Source organism: Haliotis rubra, unplaced genomic scaffold (genome assembly GCF_003918875.1).
Source record: "Haliotis rubra isolate DU_JTF1 unplaced genomic scaffold, ASM391887v1 Scf84, whole genome shotgun sequence".
Lineage (NCBI taxonomy): Eukaryota > Metazoa > Mollusca > Gastropoda > Lepetellida > Haliotidae > Haliotis > Haliotis rubra.
In genome coordinates this window covers 425,581-439,326 of record NW_025767568.1, presented here as the reverse complement: position 1 = coordinate 439,326, position 13,746 = coordinate 425,581, and the positions used below count along the sequence as shown (strand labels likewise).

General features: G+C 41.3%; 1 protein-coding gene across 1 annotated transcript in view; it reads right to left on the bottom strand.

Annotated features, from left to right (window-relative positions):
* The window catches only part of LOC124262464 (melatonin receptor type 1A-like), a 97,629-nt gene that overhangs the window by 69,834 nt on the left and 14,049 nt on the right, over positions 1-13,746 (bottom strand). The window contains exon 2 of the mRNA XM_046696971.1: positions 3,512-3,561. The gene's annotated coding sequence lies outside the window, so the exon portion shown is untranslated. The remainder of the gene's footprint in view (positions 1-3,511; positions 3,562-13,746) is intronic.

Below are 13,746 nucleotides of genomic sequence, written 5' to 3'. Positions count from 1 at the left end.
CAGATTATGTTGAAAAAATCTCTGAAAATGAGTGATGTCACAGGAGATCGCGAAATGGTTGAGCATGTCCGGTTTTATCTGCAGAATTGCTCGTCATACAACTGTCATTCAAGTGCAAGAAGGTGCTACCAGGACTGAACTCATAACGAAGATGATCAATACACTTTACGGATCTCATCTGAACAACAACAGCTTTGATACATCATCAGATTTATACCAGTTAATTATTCAGATACAAAGGACCCGATAACAAAGGCGATTTCCCAACTTCACTCATGTCCATGCAAAAGGGTTCTCCTGTTAGACACTTTGACAAAAAATATCTGCTTTCGCAAGTTGGAGTATGCAGGTGACAGTTTAAACGCTGCAGCGCTGTGAAGAACAAAGTCTACACACTTTGCGTAGCCAAGTTATACACTGAACAGAAGCTACATAATGTCAGTAATGAGTTTGTCTTTGACAACAATTTTTTTTCAAATCCAGTTGGATGACAATGTGCAGTGTTTTGGAAATAATGGGACTTTGTTGTTGTAACATGGCTGTCAGCGGAATGAATTAGGTGGAAACGTAGCATTGGGGTTTGTTTAGTTTATTATTCAAAGCCGCACTTAGCAATATTCCAGCTAAATGGTCAGTAATTAATCGAGTCTGGGCCAGATAATCCAGTGATCAGTATCATGAGATACGATCTACGCAATAGGGATACGATAACATAAGTCAAACAAGTCAGTGAGCCTGTCCACCCGATCCCTTTAGTCGTCTCTTACAAAAGCATGAGTACCTGAAGACCAATTTAACCCGGGTCTATACGAGGAGGTCATACGTGACTACGTGAAAACACCTAGTTGCAGGTACAGCAACTGCAGGAAACTTGGACAAAGTACTGTGATTATGTGTCCAAGTCCACCCAGCTGTGAATGGGTGCCTCGTAAGGATGGGAAAGTCGCAATAACTCGGTGCGCCTTGTGGCAGCGAGAGATGTACATTCCTCAGGGAGTTGAGATTTATAATAAGATGTGCCGTTGAGGTTGACATCCAATGATCGAGGGGAAAATACCAGTACCTTGAGCATGCACTAGTGAGTGGATATGTGCGCTATATAAAGATCCAATAACAACAATGATGACACGCTGTGCTGCATGCCCTGTCGTTTTCAGAAGAACTCGCCGCTCCTACGATTTGCATGTGTCGTATAGTGCCATGAACGGCAATACGGACGCCTTTAGAGAGAAGCCTGTGGACAATCGAGCTTGGCCCAGGTAATCCGGTAATAGCGGCTTTGTACTATAACTCCAAATGGCGCATTGACTAACTGAAGTAGATTCGTTACCATGTTCAAGGAGAACGCAAAGCTCAGCACTTAACGGCTGATCTGTATATTAACCAGGTACGCCTAATCGTCCTAACTATATACCAGCTCACATGCCTAGCATTACAAGCATACCTAAATATTCTGTAACTTACAATTCCATTCGGCATGGCTACAGCAATGCTATATATGGCTTTAGTGACATTGCTGTTAACAACTGACTGACTGACTGAGTTTGGTTTTACGCCACTTTTAGCAATATTCCAGCAACATCTCGACGGGGAACACCAGAAATGGATTCGAACCCGGGTCTTCGGCGTGACGAGCCAACGCTTTAACCATTAGGCTACCCCACCGCCCCTGCTGTTAACAAAGGATTCGTTAATTAGAAGATTAGATCGCCTGGTTTATCGGGACTTCTACGGGATGTATTTCCAGGAGTTCACAATAGTTTAACACGGTGAACGTATACAGCATAATGCGCTTAGGTTACATATGGTCCTTATATTCAATCTGCTAAGGCCCACAATGCAAGATTACTGACAGATTCAAGTCATTAATTTTCCATCCGTAACAAATTCACATAATTTGCAAATATTTCACTGTGTTTTATGAATTTATGTGTTAACGTACAACATATTTTCTGGCCGTGTCTTCATGGTCTCAGTGTCCGTAAAGTATCTGTAAACACCCTGACTTCGAGACCATGCAATTATTTCTTTCAGAGCTACCATGCAAATCCAGGAACCAACATGTTCTCCTAATTAAGATAAAACATAACAACTTAAGAATTTTATTTTTTTTTAAATTGAAATCCGTGAACACCCCTTCACAGACTTTATCCTAGAAATCAATGCACATAGTTTACCCTTTTCTACCAGAACACATTTATAGCAAACCCTTGAGGAAAGTGAAAGTAACGAATGATTGCTCATGATCAGATGATCGAATTGTATTTGCTTGACACTTTGCACTGTTCAGATTTTATCAACATTATGACCTTCTCACATTAAAGCACATGATATCGGAGTATTATGTACCGCCAGACTACAACATACCCAGTCATCGGGCAGACTATCTTTCCGCAAGGGAAGTGAACGCTTTCCTTTGCAAGAGGTAAGGTTGCAAAAGTCGTTTCAGTTTAACGTTTTAACATAGTTATAACATAACCTTTTCAATGCTGTAAAAGAAAAAACATCAAAAAGATTTGTCTCTACGGCAAAACTATTATAAGCTGTCATAAAAGCCAGTTAAACTTGTAAAAAATCCAGATCGTTTTCTATAAATGCTGGATGTTTACAAGGAAAGCAAAACTTTCAAAAATTGTCACTGATGTTGCCCATGCCGATATAAACATGAATACCTGTTTCCTCGTATCGAAACTGAAAATCTTCCATGTTTGGGTATGTCCAACAATACTATCGACACTAATTATGGTTAAGCTGAAAGAGCTGGTTTTGGAGGTGTTCCAGAAGGCAATCAGCTAATCCTTGAAGATGAACAAATCTTTGACCAAAGCAGATGTTCTCAGTGGATGCGGTAAATAAAACAACCATTGCACATCAATAAGAAATCTGTCAGAGTCGATTTACAATTCTGAGTCTGTCATGAGCATGCGTTAGAATTACTGCAATCAGTAGTATTACAGCTGTACCACGGGTTCTGTAAACAATCGAGTCTGGACCAGACAATCCAGTGATCGACAACCTGAGATACGGAGACAGAGCAATACGGACTTATGCCTAAAACATCTTGAGGCAAGGACTTTTCATTGGTACTTCTTCTTTTTTTAGATCCGACATAATTTCTTTTATATATAACTCATCCAGTGCATTGAAAGGGTAGTTATCCCCTGTCATCTTTTAATCCTTCTCCTGGTTCAAGTCCACAACTCAGTCAGCGAGGGACGTATTTCTGTAGACACTAATACCCATGTCAATGGAGTAAAAGGGTTGTCGTCATTAAGTCAGACATATTTCTACGTTTAAATGGCAGACATGATTACTCATCGACATTTTAGTAGTAAAAACATTACTCAGTAATCATCTTCATCCTCATCTTGCTATCAATTCATAGCTATAGATCAATCAAAGTATCTCGCTAACTGGAATACGAATTATATGTAGCCGACCAGTTATTTATGGCAAGACTTGTAAAGAATACACCTTAGAAAATGAGTTTTAAAATACATGTAGTTCTTACCTTAACAGCTGATGGAGTTTCATTTCAGCCATGTTATCTTGAAGGGAAATCTGCAATGACATTGAGTATGATATTATTGTAAGAGTGAGTGAGTGAGTTTAGTTTTACGCCGCACTCAGCAATATTCCAGCTGTATGGTGGCGGTCTGTACATAATTGAGTCTGGACCAGACAATCAAGTGATCAACAGCATGAGCATCGATCTGCGCAATTGGGATGTGATGACATGTGTCAACCAAACCAGCGAGCCTGACCACCCGATCCCGTTAGTCGCCTCTGACGACAAGCATGGGTTACTGAATGATCATTCTAACCCGGACCTGCACGGGTCACAGAACACATGACCTATGACAGAGTTTTTATTGTAAGAAGTTGATGCAGTGATAAAGATAACATATACACGTATAAGTATTGCGTGATGTTGGCGCCATAAGCAGCGACAGCGACAACACCGACATCTCCAGCAACCAAATATGATTCCTCAACGACAGGCTGGTATCGTGAAATGTGATGGGTGAAACGTATGACGCACTGTTCAATTCAGCTTTGTTATCCCGACTGCTCGCTACAGATGATACCTTCATGCTGAAGCAGGATAAATAATAGTCCTACAACGTCAAGATCCTGGTTTCCGTTGGACTTCAGCAACCCATGTTTGTTATACATGAACTTGGTGATCAGACTCACTGACTTGGGTGATGCTGTATCTCGACGTCGGTCACTGGATTGTCTGGTCTGGTCACATAGCTTGCAAAACTATCGATCCTAACACTGATGCGTTCAGACGGCTAATTTGAAAATATACCGAGGGAAACATATACATTATTCCTTTAATATGTTCCAGTTTTCAGCACTAGTTTTGAATAGCGCTGTGGAAGGAAATCTGACAAATAAATATAGGAACACTGTCATGAAGTGATGTTCCGTTATTTGTTTCCCTCAGTATATGTTTGACGACAGTATGTCTAATGAACTGTATAGTAAATCGTTTTTAAGGTGGACGTTCATTGTAATCTCACGCTTCCTACATGTTTGTCGGGATCGGGCCAATTCACCCAAGGGAAGGCGACACATGAGATATAATGTTAATTGTGAAACACTTAACCTAACCTAGCTTACCTGTGTCATATCCTTACATCTACTCACACATGTCGCCCCTGTGACAACAATACTCAAATAGGGAATAGATAATTATGGTGATATCACCATGTGTTCCCGAAACGAGATATGCTGCCTTGCACCTGACTGTACAGGTGTTTAGGAAGCAGTTTGCTATATGACAACACGAGCAAGTGTTTAATCCCCTGACGACTTTCTTCAGAGATGCTGGTACAGATAATGCACGATACATCATCTTCAGTCAAGGACCTTTCTCGTGAAGATGAAAAAAAACCCCAACCTTTTCCTTAATTTCACATTAGCAACATCTTGCTTTCCTTTTCTGTCATTAGTTCTACTTTACACTTTGGCAGGTTCAGTGCACAAGACAAAACCCCTTATTCGCATTCGCCCTTGCATGTTTATTCGTAATCGATACAGACCGTTACGCCTCAACGTATCTGAGAAGTAATATGACATTAATGTGGCTTCTCAGCTCAGATCAAGACATCATACTGACACAATGTCTTTTACTGCAAATTCAAAGTTACCACGGGGTACCAAGAACATAGGGAGAATATGTCCGAATCGTAGTCACAATATGATACAACATTTAACTTGATAAAGTTTTAATTTCTAGAAGTAAAACATCCAAATAAATAACAAAAGACGATTATCCGCAATGTCGAAAGTGATTATATTAAACATGAAAGTAAACAATTTGCAAATTATGTGATTTGGATATCTGAAGATCAGAATAAGTACAGGCGGTCGCGAAAAGTGTAGATATGTCCTGGTATCCCGGTAGAACCCGACACAGTTTGCCTGCACTATCTTTAAATTTTGTTGGTTGTCACACGCATCAGTGGTCTGTGAAAAATCGAATCCAGAACTAACAATGCAGAAATTTCAGGTTGGACATAACCAGGTGTTCGAACAAATACTTTCCCTTAATGTTGAAATTTTGAATTAAAATGCTTTTAATGAATCAATGGTGATCCCAAATTACACTCATCCACAAAAACATTAATGGGAGCAGGGAGGGTAACCTCCCCGGTAGCATTAACCACATGGTGAATTTAGATCATTATTTAGATTAATTAATCGACAAATGAGCCATAGAAAATAATGGTTGAGTATATGTCGTCTACGCTTCTGGAGCAGTATCCCAGAAGTGGCACTGCAAATGACATCGACAATTCAAACTTTTGCTTCATACAGGGAAGTGGGGATGTTGCTGCCGCACAGAGGACGCGCTTAACCCACTAACATGAGTTAGAACTTACTGCACTGAACATTCGATCTAGTTGTTTACCTAGCAAGCAGTTTCGTGGAGGGTCAGCTGTGATATTAAATTATTCTTTGTGGTTGTAAAACCGTTAACACTCTGGTCATGACTACTTTATGACAGACCCATAGCTGTCAAAAAACAAACAATGTTATTTTCAAAGAACCCTGTCTGAGATTTGCCGATAATTTCAGAGTAAACTGTCCAACGACCAATCATTATTTTCAGTATCGGCATGCAGTGGAAACACATTACGGTCGTTAGATCTTTATTGCAGCTCGTAAACCTCCATTCATGTGAATCAATGATACCTTAGTGTGTAACATGGATCAGGTACTAGGTTCCTTTTATCCATAGTGTATACGTACTTACCATTTACTTGTAGCGATTCTATTCAATAGGTCTGATATGGAAATGATGTAATTGATGGATTGTTTCAGCAAAAGAGACATATCAATTTTGCAGTATTAGTGACAGCAATATTTCAGTTGTTTCAAGGCCAAACTGATGAAGGTCAAGGACGGATACCGCTTCGGTGAACACACAACAAAACGAACATATTGCTGCCAAAACCATACTCTAAAAGGTGTAGGTTCGAATCCTCGATTGGACTCAACTCATGACAATTAAAGAGAAAGTGTAATTCCCAAATATAACACATGTTAAAACCATCCTCTTTCTTGGGAATGATCTGGATATTAGAACACATAATCAGCGGATGGTGGTAGATCTTACACATCAGGAGATTTGCATAGCGACGTTTAGCAGCTCAGGTCAGTGGAATATGTAGATGTCGTAGATGCTCGCTACTGACGTAAAGTACCGGCGATAAATCGTTACACATGCAGTATTCCAACCCGCCATAGCGAAATCCTGGCACAAGAAAGGGACACAATTCTGCACTTTACTTTCCAATCTGAGCCTGGTTCAGTCGTGCGTCAGATGAGCCAAAGCTACCGTCGTCTTCCCATTCTAGTGGTAATTGCAGTTGGGTGTGTGGATACAGTCGCAAACGCACCCCAAAGGTACAAATGTTTAATTAGAATTTTCCTCATGAGAGCTCTCTGGAATATGGAACTTTTTGTCAGATGCTGTTTTAGCTCTACCCCAAAGTATTTAATGTTATCAAGAGGAATCAATAAAATTGTTTGAAAAATACAAACTGGATATAAATACCGTTCTGTAGCCATTGTGTTATTAGCAGTAGCGCAAGATGGATGATGTAGGCGTTCACGACGCCAATGGGGATTTGATTAAAATCAATGTGCGGACGAAATATTTCAGTTAGATGATGAAAATAGACATGGGCAATACAAACTCAGGAAATCCTATCTTGTGTCTTAATTTAATGCCGCCTTTTGTATGTGTATGTCCTAGTTTATTTATATAACACGCACTGGAAAGAGAGAGGAACATCTCTTTGGACATAGCAAAGACATAACTGAGTGACAGATTGTTAGGAGGAAGTGTTAATGTCCTCGGTAACTTGACGACCCGTGAAGATCCTGGGTAGCACTGATCTCCATCAACCCATTCCTGTTTCCTTCAAATGAAGACACGGCTTAAAATTAATAGGTTGACACATGTCATCGTATTCGTGAGTGCGGTTTTAAACAACAGAGAAAGTGACGTGACATCTCGCTCATCTGCTGAAGCGGCACAGGTTGATATTTGCTATATAATAGATATTTCTCCAATGTGAAGGTCCAGTGTAACGACTACTGGCTAAATCGGCATCTGGGGGACTCGGAACACCACTAAGCTGTAACAAGACATATAGCTCAGCATTCTCAACACCCGCATACTGACATTCGTTTAGCCACAAGAACTATTTGCGAGCACAAGGGAGACCGTTATAGACACAGGCGAGACGTCTGGGGAGTCCAACAGCGTCTTCTCAAACCGTAAAACACATTTACTTCACCATGAATAGTTTCGTATAAAGAACGGAGAGGTCGTGTAATAATATACCTGCTCATGGTTGCCCTTCCTGCTGTACTACTGCACCCAGTAAACTCATCATCAGTAATGAGTAACAAACTAACAAATAATGAAAGGTTATATTGGTGTCCAGGATGTTTTGAACACTGAATCTCAGAATAAAAACAGTATTTCAACAAAGTTTGCTATAAACTTTAGTGTGAAAGACTGCGATTTTTGAGATTGAGAAAAATGACATTTTCACTTCTGTAACTTAAATGTGATATGTTTCTCATTAGAAATGTAGGTTTGAAGTGATGTGTCTGACAAAACAGACATTAACTCGATTAAACGTGTCGAAACACGGATAAACTACGTCCCTTCTGATGATGTATTGACGCGAATACAGGTTACCAGGCACCCAGACTTAACAACTATTGGTACTGTAATTGAATTCCTGATTTCATTTGATCTTGTCACCTTTGTGTTGTGTTGTTATGGTCTAACAGAGACGTGGGTAATGAAAGGACTATTGTGTCCGTTACCCCTGTGGCTCAGTACCACCCCGTCTTGTGTGTGCAGGAATCACGGTAGGAGATTGAAGTTTACATAGAACTGACTAAAGAATCCTCTCAATACTGTTGTCATGGTAACGCGTGCCACGTTGGCTATGCACCAGTTTATAGTCATCGGGATTCCATAGAGAATATTTTTCAAACAATCACAACCCCGGTTAGAGCAAACACACCTTTTTGCACTAAGGAAGATATTATATGTGTGGTGTTAGAAATATGTAATCGATATGGCTGTGGGATTAGTGCCACACTGTGAGCAAGGAGTCGTTCAAAGTGACGAGCGAACGCTTTCATATTCCATCGCCTGTTAATGGCTAGTGTAGATTATATTGACTTGCTGTTTATATTTATCTACCCAAAGTGATAATCGTTACTACTGATATAAATAATCTGTGGGATCCAGTCCCAATAAAACAAAACTCTGAAAAAACACTTTAAATTTATAGAAAAGTATTTATTTTCTGAATAAATGTCGGTGTGCATTTATAAATGGTCACGTGTACCTCCCCAACCAGCTACCTACTTAGCAACTGACCTACCTACCTCCCAGCCCGGGCACTTACCTACCTACCTACCTAAACACCCACCCACCTAACCTACCACCTACCTACCTTTCTACCTACCCACCTTCCTACCCACCCACCTACCTAACCACACACCCACCTAACCTACCACCTACCTACCTTCTTACCCATCCACCTACCTAAGTTCCTACCCTTCCAGATACCTTACCAAAAAACCTTCCTACCCATCCGACTACCTCCATACCCGCTTACTTACCTACCTACTTTCCTACCCACCCACCTACCTTTCCACCCACCTACCTAACCTACCACCCACCTACCTTCCTACCCAACCATCCAGATACCGAACCACCTACCAACCTAAAACCTTCCTACCCACCCGCCCGCCTGACTGCCTACCTCCATACCCACTTACTTACCTACCTACCTAACCGCCCACCCATCCACCAACCTACTTAACTAACCACCATCCGACCTACTTACCTACCCACCCACCTACCTAAAACCTACCAACCACCTACCTACATAACAAACCTCTCATCTACCTAAACCGTACACACCACTTACCTACCAACCCATCCACCCATCTATCTACCTAAAACCTACCCACCCACCCACCTACCTAACCAACCACCATCCGACCACCTCCCTCCCTACTTACCTACCTACCCACCCATTCACCTACCTAAAACCTACCCAAAACTCTACCTACCTAAAACCTCCAAACCTTCCCACCCATTCACCGACCCACTCATCTACCTTCCTAAAACCTACCCATCCATCCACCCACCCACTCATCTACCTACATAAAACCTACCCACCCACCTACCTACCTAACCAACCACCATCCGACCACCTATCTGCCTACTTACCTACCTACCCACCCACCCATACACCTACCTAAAACCTACCCAAACCCACTCATCTACCTACCTAAAACCTACCCATCCACCCACCCACCCACTCATCTACCTACCTAAACCTACCTACCCACCCACCTACCTACCTAACCAACCACCATCCGACCACCTATCTGCCTACTTACCTACCTACCCACCCACCCATACACCTACCTAAAACCTACCCATCCACTCACTCATCTACCTACCTAACACTTACCCACCCGCATACCTCACTAACCAACCACCATCCGATCACCTCCCTCCCTACTTACCTACCTACCCACCCATTCACCTACCTAAAACCTACCCAAAAATCTACCTACCTAAAACCTACCCACCCACCCACTCATCTACCTACCTAAAACCTACCCAAAAATCTACCTACCTAAAACCTACCCATCCACCCACCCACCCACTCATCTACCTACATATAACCTACCCACCCACCCTACTTACCTAACCAACCACCATCCGACCACCTCCTCCCTACCTACCCCATCCCTACTTACCTACCTACCTACCCACACCTACCTAAAACATGACCAAAAATCTACCTACCTACCTACCCACCCACCCACTCACCCACTCACCTACCTACCTAAACCCTACCCAAAAATCTACCTACCCAAAACTTACCCACCCACCTACCACCCACCACCCACCCACTCATCTACCTACCTAAAACCTACCCATCCACCCACCCACCCACTCATCTACCTACCTAAAACCTACCCACCCACCTACCTACCTAACCAACCACCATCCGACCACCTACCTCCCTACTTACCTACCTACCCACCCACCCATTCACCTACCTAAAACCCACCCACCCACCTACCTACCTAACCAACCACCATCCGACCACCTACCTACCAATGGTGATCATTGTCTCTCCGGTCGAAACCAGTTGCTCCCTCACCTCTGCAAGTTTCCTAGTGGGAGGGAAAAAATCTGACACAGCAAATATAAGAATCCTGTCAAATTTGTAACCATGGTGTCGCATTGAACATGAACCTAACGTTTATGGAAATCATGTTTCCAGTGACACACTGTGGGTACATACCTTAATCACCGCCACAAAGAAACTTACTTCCTTTCCACAACAGGTGCACAAGGAAATAAGTGATGTTTTAGCTATATCACCGTCATCTCACCATGAAGGATCGAAGCGTGCCCATGTGTATACATTTGGCGTTGCCATCGTACGCTTTTCAGTACTACACAATTAAGGTGTAGGTTGTAAAACGAATACACAGTGTACGAGAGACGATGATAGGTGCCGAGATGGTCATTTGTCCTCAAACCGTGACAGGCCGTCAGTGAGGAAACAAAACATCTTCGCTTTGAAAATTGCATTAAATCTATCTTTTTTGTGCCTATAGAGAATGATTGATGAAGAGATGACGAGAACTGCCTAAAACACCCTCAGACCCTACTGCCGCCCCTAGACAAAAGTCTGGTGAGGACATGATTAAAATGAACTACGTTGTCACGTTGCTTGGTGTCGATTTCGTTAGTTCACAGAATGAAGCGTAAATCCAGCACTGGTTTTGTTTTTGGTCATTTACCCTCAAGTGATTTGCTAGTAATTCGAAAAACCATGGCGTTATATACCACAAGAGAGGATCGAATATCATATGAACACAGAGTTACATTACATGTTTCAGATTTGTGGATATTAGTGACTACAAATAATAACAAGTACATGTATCAACTAAGTCGGTTAATTTATAAAGACATGTTTTTATTGCACAAGCTTCAATTTTATTTACTTTTATCCTTAGAGAAGTAATATCAGAAGTTGAAATTTGCCTGACACTGAAGCGAGTATAATGGGTTTTTTATTAACTCAGATAGAAAAGGAATAAAAAACAAACTGCTTCATTACTTCCTTTACAGCAACGTAAACCTACGTCTAGGACTAACCCACAGCGGAAGCACCTGTGAAGATCCGGGTTAGAATTGATCTTACGCATCCCACGTAAGAGGCGACTAACAGGATTGGAAGGTCAGATTCGCTGACTTGCCATTGTATCCCAATTGCGTAGATCAATGCTCATGCTGTTGATGACCGGATTGTCTGGTTAGGACTCGATTATTGACAGACCGACGTCATAAGGCTGGAACATTGCTGAGTGCGGCATTATAAAGGACAAACAAAGACAACACAGCGAAAGTAAATGCTCTCACCTCGCTGGTTAAACAAATTACTCTTCCACTTTCTTACAGTGAAGATAACCAACAAAACGATATGTTGTTGTCAACTGAAAGGACGTTCTTGTGTTTTAATAATTCTAAAATGCCTTAACGGGAAAAACGCCAAACTGACAATCCTGAGCGTAATCAGTGGTCACACCGAGCAAGTGGACGTAGTTGACCAGAAAACCAGCTGCAGATGGCGAGGTCAAAGTTGACTTCAACATTTAGAGATCAGTCGGGATGCATTTTCTGAACATCTTAGCATCTTTAGAAGGGTGCAATTTGCCAGTATTCATGTATTCTGTCGGAAACGTTTTATGAGATGCCCCAATCGATGGCACGTCTATCCGTCTTCTTAAACAAGGTGATGTTTCATATACTTACAAAACTTATTTTTGGTGGCAGCCATTCAAATGCAAACTCTAGAACACGAAATACATAAATATTCACTAATTGTACATCCCATTCTAGTCGTGAAGAGGGAATACTGTCTGATTCTCATTCAAGTTAAAAGTAAAAGAAAGATAGCACACGAAGGAACACGTGGCGGTGATTGCGGATTGATGAGAACAAGCATGTCTTTTACATTTCAAATCCAGAACAAAACTGATAAGAAGGTCATTACACCATTCGTATGACACTAACATGCCACATTTGCTCAGCCCTATAAAAACTTCGGCACGATCGTAAAATCCTTCTGTTGCCTCCTAAAAATATTACCCACCAAGTGACATCGAAGCCTCATCATGAAAGTAATTGTAAGAGGTTCAATTCGTTTCCATTTCAAGAAAGTCTTTAAATGTCGAAGATCACTGTCACTCAGTTGAATGAGAGATCGTGATTTTCAAACGATCCGTAAACGAGAGCACCTAGATAATGATATGACTTGTGTCGATCAGTGTTCTACATATACTTATTTGTTTGGCGTTTTATCTTTTGATGGAATATAAGATTTCGTATAAGCATAACAGTTTCTGCGATGGTGACAAATGAGGAAGTGGTCAAGTTGGTGACAAATGAAGAAACACATTAACCACAGACACAGGTTTTGCATTTTGAAGTATGACTATAAGCATTAATTTTAATGTTTGCCGATGAATGCTTGCAGTCCGTGCGTGAATCACAATTCGTTTTTAGAATTGGATGCTACTCTGTTTAACTGCATTTTTAAAAAAAGAGAGATGAGATCGGGGACTCTCTTCCTTTGGCACTGACAGTGGTGTGGGATAAAGTTATGCACAAAACTGTGATGGACCTAACATGACCGTAAGTCTCCTACTTTAGAACAAGCTTCATACAGCAGTAGGCTATGGTCAGATTATGATACAGGCCGCGTCATACAGAAGGAGATTAAAATGCCACTTGTTGTTACCTAAGTAAACTCTCTCTGGATTGCTGGTAATGTTTTAAGAGTCTACCTTAAGTAATTGGATAATCGGAACAAATAATCTACAAACCAGCGCGATTCACAGTTTATTTAGCACATCGAGTTAGGTGAGTGTCACTTGCCTAAAATGCAAAACCAAAGTTAAAATAATTCAAATTATATGGCATCGTGATTTGAAGTTACACAGGTTGGTCTCACTTAACAAAACACCAATTCTAAAAATGTTTAGTTTTGAAACATACAGAGATTATACTACATTTGTGAATAACTACCTGTTTGGATGTGAGGTCCTTGTACAGACGTAATGTACAGGTGAAATCTCCACCACATCTGCTGCAGTGGT